The sequence below is a fragment of the Dama dama genome, chromosome 14 (assembly GCF_033118175.1).
Source record: "Dama dama isolate Ldn47 chromosome 14, ASM3311817v1, whole genome shotgun sequence".
NCBI lineage: Eukaryota > Metazoa > Chordata > Mammalia > Artiodactyla > Cervidae > Dama > Dama dama.
In genome coordinates, this window is record NC_083694.1 from 11,114,108 (window position 1) to 11,121,596 (window position 7,489).

Consider the following 7,489-nt stretch of genomic DNA (forward strand, 5'->3'; position numbering starts at 1 on the left):
GTGGTATTACAGACAATTTAGGTGAACTGCTTCAATTTTCAAATGAGACAAAGGGAAGAGAAGAAGGTCGGGGTGGCCCAGGTCACATAGCTGAGTGTGCAGAGCTGTGTCCAGTGACCAGAGGTTTGACTTCTCGTCCAAGGGTTTTCCCTGATATCACATGTCTGCTGGGCACTCAGGTCCATAATCACTAGATCTGAGGAGTTCTGCTGCATTTCTTGTTTACACATGTCCTAAGGTTATCATGGAGTGCCTATTGATAAGAGTGATAATAATAGTGAGAAGTACCATTTATATAGGGCCTGCGATGGGCACAGGGAGCTCAGAACTTCACCCAATCCTTTCAACCACCTTTGGAGGGAGAGCTTGTTACTTTCACTTTTCAGAGAAGAAGACTAGGGCTCAAATATCACATGGCTCTTAGTTAGCAGCTCCTAGGTTTCATCAGCCTTCTAGCAGTTCTGGCAGCTCTTCTTCTCTGACAGGCTGCAGTGCAGGTAGTGGGAGCCCTTCCATCCCATCCTCTGCTAAGCAAGAGCTGGAGCTGGAGCGTGCGTTAGTTCATGGTAGTTAGTTTCATTATTTTTTTCCAGCTGATAACACAGAGGACTTAATCCAGGCAAAAGAAATGGAAGTAGACCAGAGGTATGAGGATGCAACTTTATAGAAACATTATGGTGATTTGTATATAATTGTCAATTGCCTGGAAGACACAGTCAAGCAAAGTAATTTGATTATAAGAAAGGACAATGTGTGAAGTCAATATAAGCAGACCTGCCTAGAAATTGAAAGGACAATGGAAGACTTCTAGGTTGTGCTCGGCCAGGACGTTCAGGCTGTAGCATACATGCCAGGGCCTGCATATTCACCCCTCTGCTGGGCACAGAGTGGAGCAAGAGTGTGGTGATGCCGGTCTGGGGAGGTGCAGAGACATGGTGGGCCTCCCTCCTGCAGCTCTCTGCCACACCCCTTCAGAGCAGAGGATATGCCCCCTACGGATGAACTCAAGGCCCTCTGTCACCTCTCTCATTTGTGTTAAACAGTAAAGCCATCAGCCTTCATTTACCTAAACGCACGTTGTTTTTCCCCCCCTGCAAGCTCCTTGGTCAGCGGAGGCTGCTCTAAGTACAGCGAAGTGTGAAATAACCATACAGGTTCCTGTTTGATGAGTGGAGTGCGGTTTCTCATTACTCCCCAGGGGCCACTTGTAATGAGAAATTGGACTTGTAAGCCTTGAAACTTTTCCACTCACCGCTCTGTGTGTCTTGCATTATTTTGCCTTTTAAAATTAGCATGCTATTTTAGACAATGAAGAGAGCAGGCTTTAGAAGCATAACAGAGCATCTGCTCTACAGAAACTGCTAAGCAGTCTCTGCTCACATTGAGTTTTGACTTATTACCCAGAATAGGAAAATATGCAAATGCAGAACATGTGTATTGACTGTGCTTTTGCCTTGAGGCTGTTTTGTATTACATATCTAGTGGATGGATATTTGTGTGGGGGTTTGATTCCTATGTCTCCGTATGACTGTGCTTGTGGGTTCTGGCCTGTGACATGCCCCGGAAGGCATGATGCTTCTCTCAGCTGGTACCCGGCATCTTGTACTGTGCCCTCAGCACTGGACCATGACATAGACTTTGTGTTAATAATGACCATCCTTTGTGAGTACTAAGTTCCACTGCAATTTGAAGATATCAGAAGAGTGAAAAAGTCTTTTCTGATGCCACAGTGCCCCTAGTTTGAGCCCTACAAGCATGCTGTGCCTACTTCCACATTTACTGGGCTTGTCATGGGTCCTCTATTTGCATATTCAAGTGTCTGTCTCCTTCACTAGACTCTAAGCTCTTTGAGAGTAGGGCCTGTGCCAGCCTTGCTCATTTTTGGGTCGTCAGAGCATATTAGTGCAAAGCCCTCAGTGGGCGTGCAAATAAATGTTTGTTTAGTTGTTTTGGTACCTTTAATTTAATATTGTTAGTACTTTTAATATGCTGAGCATTGCAAATCATCTTAAACACATTTCCCCATGTAATCTTCACAATAACCATGTGGGACTATCATTGATCTTCATATTACAGAAAATAAATCCAGAATTCAAATAGGGTAAGCAGCCTGCCAAGATCTTCCAGCTGAGCCACATAATGGGGAACTGCGTCTGCGTGACTGCAAAGCACTCGTCTTCTGGGCGACCCCACACTGCGCTGTGTGTCAGAAGGTAAAGAGATTAAAAAAGCCACTCGAGACGCTGATGGAGACGTACGAAACCCAGAGTGGGGAGGCGTGTGGGTACACTGGCAAAAGGATATTGGTGAGAGATGTGACCCCTTCACAGTTTTCACAGAGAAGTTCTTCTCGTTGGATAGAAGTCTTTTTTTTTTTTTGCTCCGTAGATAAAAAAGCTAGATAAGGCATGTTTTGTTCGTTGTTTCTGACTTTGGAGTCAGTGCACATGGATATCATAATTATAGGTGAGGATGGTAAAACCATTACCACCTGATTTAATTGAGGTTATTGAATCCATTCTAACTCTGAGAATGACAGTGGGAGAGATTGAGGGTTGGGAGCAGAATGGAGAACACAAGGGTCATACAAAACACCTCTTATTTTCACAGGGTTACAGGGTAATGAGGAATAAGAAAAACAATCAAGTTACTATACAATAAAAGGGAGCACAATGATTTTGGAAAAATGATTCAGCATAGAGAGGGTATACAAGAAATAAGAAATTATATATGATTGATGATATAAATATATTATGGAAGGGGTAGTATTGAGATAGTTCTTGAAAAATGGATGAAATCTGATAGTTGGATATTTGAAGGTGATTAATGACATGGCAGAAAGTGAAGAGGATCTAAAAAGCCTCTTGATGAGGGTGAAGGAAGAGTGTGGAAGAGAGGCTTAAAACTGAATATTAAAAAAACTAAGTTCATGGCATCTGGCCCCATTATTTCATGGCAAATGGAATGAAAAAGGTGGAAATAGTGACAGATTTCCTCTTCTTGGGCTCTGAAATCATTGTGGATGGTGACTGCAGCCATGAAATCAGAAGACGTTTGCTTCTTGGCAGGAAAGCTATGACAAATCTAGATAGTGTGTTGAAAAGCAGAGACATTGCTCTGCCGACGAAGGTCCATATAGTCAAGGCTATGGTCTTCCTAGTGGTCATGAACAGTTGTGAGAGCTGGACCGTAAAGAAGATGGAGTGCAGAAGAATTGATGCCTTTGAACTGTGGTGCTAGAGAAGACTCCTGAGAGTCCCTTGGACTGCAAGGATATCTAACCCATCAATCTTAAGGGAAATCAACCCTGAATACTCGTTAGAAGGACTGATGCTGAAGCTGAAACTCCAGTATTTTGGTCATTTGATGCAAACAGCTGACCCATTGGATAAGTCCCTGATACTGGGAAAGATTGAGGGCAGGAGAAAAGGGCATCAGAGGACAAGATAGCTGGATGGCATCACTGATGCAACGGACATGAACTTGGGCAAACTTTGGGAGATGGTGAGGCACAGGGAGGCCTAGCATGCTGCAGTCCATGGGGTCAGAAAGAGTCAGACACTACTGGACTACTGAACAACAACAGCAATGACATGGTCTCTGCTTTTAAGAACAGGTAAGGATTTTTGGCAGAAATGAGCACCAAGGGAAGAGAGGACTAGAGAAAACACAGTCCACTGCAGTATTATTACAGTTGTACCTGAGATATGGAAGCAGCCTACGTGTCCATGGTTAAAGATGTGGCATGTATGCATGTGCATACAATGGAATACTACACGGCCATAAAAAGAATGAAATCTTGCCGTTTGTGACAACATGGATGGACCTAGAGGGTATTATGCCAAGTGAAATAAATCAGACAAAGACAAATACTGCATGATTCCACTTCAATGTGGAATTTAAAATACAAACAAACATAACAGAAAGAGACACATCGATACAAAGAACAAATTTATGGATGCCAGAGGAAATGGGAGGTGGGTAGGAGAAGTAGGGGAAGGCGATTAAGAGGTACAAACTTTCAGTCATAAAGAGTCACAGGGATGTAATGTATAGCACAGTAATAAAGTCAATAATATTATAATAGCTTTGCATGGTGACAGATGTTTACTAGACTCATAGTGGTGATCAGTTGTATAAAAATATCAAATCACTGTGTTGTATGCCTGAAACTAATATAATGTTATAAGTCAGCTACACCTCAATTTAAAAACAAAATAATTATGCAAGATAATATTGAAAAGATACTGTGGGACTGTGTCTTTCTGGGGAAATCGTGAAGACTTCCCGGATGAGTGACTGGCAGCTCAGGAACCTGGGGTTGTAGACTGTTGATCTGACCCTTGAAAGTTTGTTCCAAAAAAGGATCCAAAGAGGGTTTAAGATACACAGGAAGCTCAATTAATTTAAGCTCCTCAGGTTCACTGACTCAGTCTTCATGGGGATTCAGGATACTTGAGTATGGAACCCACACGGTCGGGAAGGGAAAAGGATTCTTCCCAAACAGTGTAGTGTACTGCCCCACTGCTCTTTGGAGCTGGCACAGAAGAGTCAGGCAGCATTTGGGTTGGATTATATTGAAACCACGTCAGAGACGGAATAATTAAAACCACTTTAAAGGGAAGTCTGATTTCCCTCTGGCAAGGCACTTAAGATTCTGGCACAGAAACATTTTTCAAGTTAAATTATGTTTTATTCTCCATTTAAAATTTGTCATGTAAATAATCCTTTCTCAATTGGCAGTATCTTAAACGTAAGAAAGAGTGGACGTAAGAAAGAGTGGATGCTGTCTGAATGTTAGGCAGCCAGTCCTGGCGTGGAATCAACTAGCTTTTCCTTAAATGGATATTGTTAAGCTAATAAAGGAACACACATAACCCAACACTAGGAATATTTCCATGGCGAGGTTGACCAGAGATGTACTTTTGCTTGTCGAAGGAAAGGGGATAGTAAAGATGTTAATTAGCTGTATTATGGCAACAGTTTTTTCTTTTTTATTTAACAACCCTAAACTTTACCATTCTATATGTCTACAACTCTGTGTTGCTTGCTATGAAAATACAAATCACATGGAGACATATTTATTAATATTTTTCAGCAGCTTTATTGAGAAATAATTCATATACCATAAAATTCACTCATTTTGAAACCACAGTCTCATTTCAGAACATGTCTGTCACTCCCCAAAGATTGTGTGCCCATTGTAGCCTCTCCCAGCCCTTGGCAACCACTAGTCTACTTTCTGTCTCTATAGATTCATCTTTTCTGAGCATTTCATAATAAAATATCCTTGATTGAATTCTGTGAGGTCATGACTATGGGGAATGTATATGTATTTTTCTTTTTTTTTAAGAGTAAAAAAAAAATAGACTCTGTTAGTTTCCTGAGAACGAAGGAAGGCAAAATTAGCATTATTCTTTCAGAAGCAAATAATAACATTACTGTTATATTCTGTATAGGAACCATGGCTACTACACTAAGAAAGAGCAGAAGCTATTCATGTAGAGATGAAGAAATGAAACAAATAAATTAGATGCCAAGACATATCATCTGAGAGATGAAAATGTTGATCAATAATCCCTCTATTGGTTTTTTAAAAGAAATACTTATTCAGATCATTTTAAGTCCATCCTGAGTTGTAGCTGATCTTAATTTTAAATATTGGACATACTGGCTCAGGTGTTTTTCTGAGTCAGAAGGAGGTGTAATGTACACCATACTGAATCCTATGCTGGCCATGTGTGTGCATGCAGAAAGCTGCTTGGCAGACACCGAGAATTCCCAGGCTGCTGGTGTCCTATCACCACGGGTGGGTTGTATACGAAGAACACGGCCAGTGTTCTCTCTAGCTGTGATCAGTACTTGGGGAGGCTATTCTTTGTCATGTCTCACTGTGTTTTAAGGAAAGTGGATGTCTTTTTAAAGAGAAAGCAAGTTTATTGTAGGTTTCTTGGTCATTTCTTTAGATAGGAGCATTTTATCTAACTTATTAGTCTGCCAGAGCTGCCGTAACAAAATACCACAAACTGGATGGCTCAAAGACAAAAATTTATTGTCTCGCAGTTCCAGAGGCTGGGAATCCAAGATCAAGATGTCAGCAGAGTGGGTTCCCTCCCAGCACTTTGGGGGAGGATCAGTCCCATAACTCTCTCCCAGCTTCTGGAGGTCTGCTGGAAATCTTTGCTATCCTTTGGCTACCAGAAGCATCGCCCCAGTCTCTGCCCTCTGCCTCCCAGGGTGTTCCCTGGAGGGCATGTCTGTCTGCATCCAGGTTTCCCCTACTCCAGTGTGATTTTGTCTTAACTTATTGCACCTGCAGCCACACTGTTTCCCAATTAAATCACATTCTGTGGTACTGGGAATTAAGATTTCAACCTATGAACGTTTAGGGGACAGAACTCAATAGGTAATACCTAATAATAATTAAAAAAAAAAAAAAACAAGCACACAGCATAGAATGTGCCACACGCTGTTCTGCCAAGAACACTTCCAAATGTTAACTCAGTTAATCCTCCTTAAAAACCCTATGATATGGGTACTAGTAAAGATTAAAAAAATTGAGGCACCAAAGGGTCATACGGCTTTCAAATAGTGAGTTTTGGGTTAGAACCCAGGCTATCTGGCTCCAATGTACCTTCTCATACATGCCAAAGTACCCAGTGCCACTTCTAGGTATTCATAATCTGTCCAGATTGCTTTTATATTATAAAATTTCATAGCTAATGGAGAGTTTATGACCCTAATCTCTTTAAAAAAATTTTTTAAATTGGAGGATAGTTGTTTTACAATGTCGTGATGGTTTCTGTTGTACATCAATGTGAATCAGTCATAATTTTATATATATATGTGTATATATATCTCCCCTCCCTCTTGAGCCTTCCTTCCCTCCCCCACCCCACCCCCTAGGTTGTCACAGGACACCAGACCGCGCTCCTTATACTAAACTCCAGCTTCCTGCTCGGGGTCTGTGATCGTGCATATGTATCAGTGATACTTTCTCAGTTTGTCCCACCCTCTCCCTCCCCTGCTGTGTCCACCAGCCCATTGTCTATGTCTGTGTCTCCACTTCTTCTCTGGAAGGAGGTTTATCAGTACTGTTTTTCTAGATTCCATATATATGTTAATATTCGATATTTGTTTTTCTCTTTCTGACTTAACTTCACTCTGTATAACAGGCTCTAAGTTCATCCAGCTCACTGCAGCTGACTCAAACTCATTCCTTTTTGTGGCTGAGTAATATTTCATTGTAGATATGTACCACAGGGCTTCCCAGGTGGTGTCAGTGGTAAAGAACCTACCGGCCAATGCAGGAGACATAAGAGACACAGGTTCGGTTTGTGGGTCAGAAAGATCCCCTCGAGAAGGGCATGACAGCTCACTCCAGTATTCTTGCCTGGAGACTCCCATGAACAGAGGAGCCTGGCAGGCTACAGTCAGTGGGGCACAAAGAGTTGGACACAACCAAGCAGCTTAGCATGTACACATCACA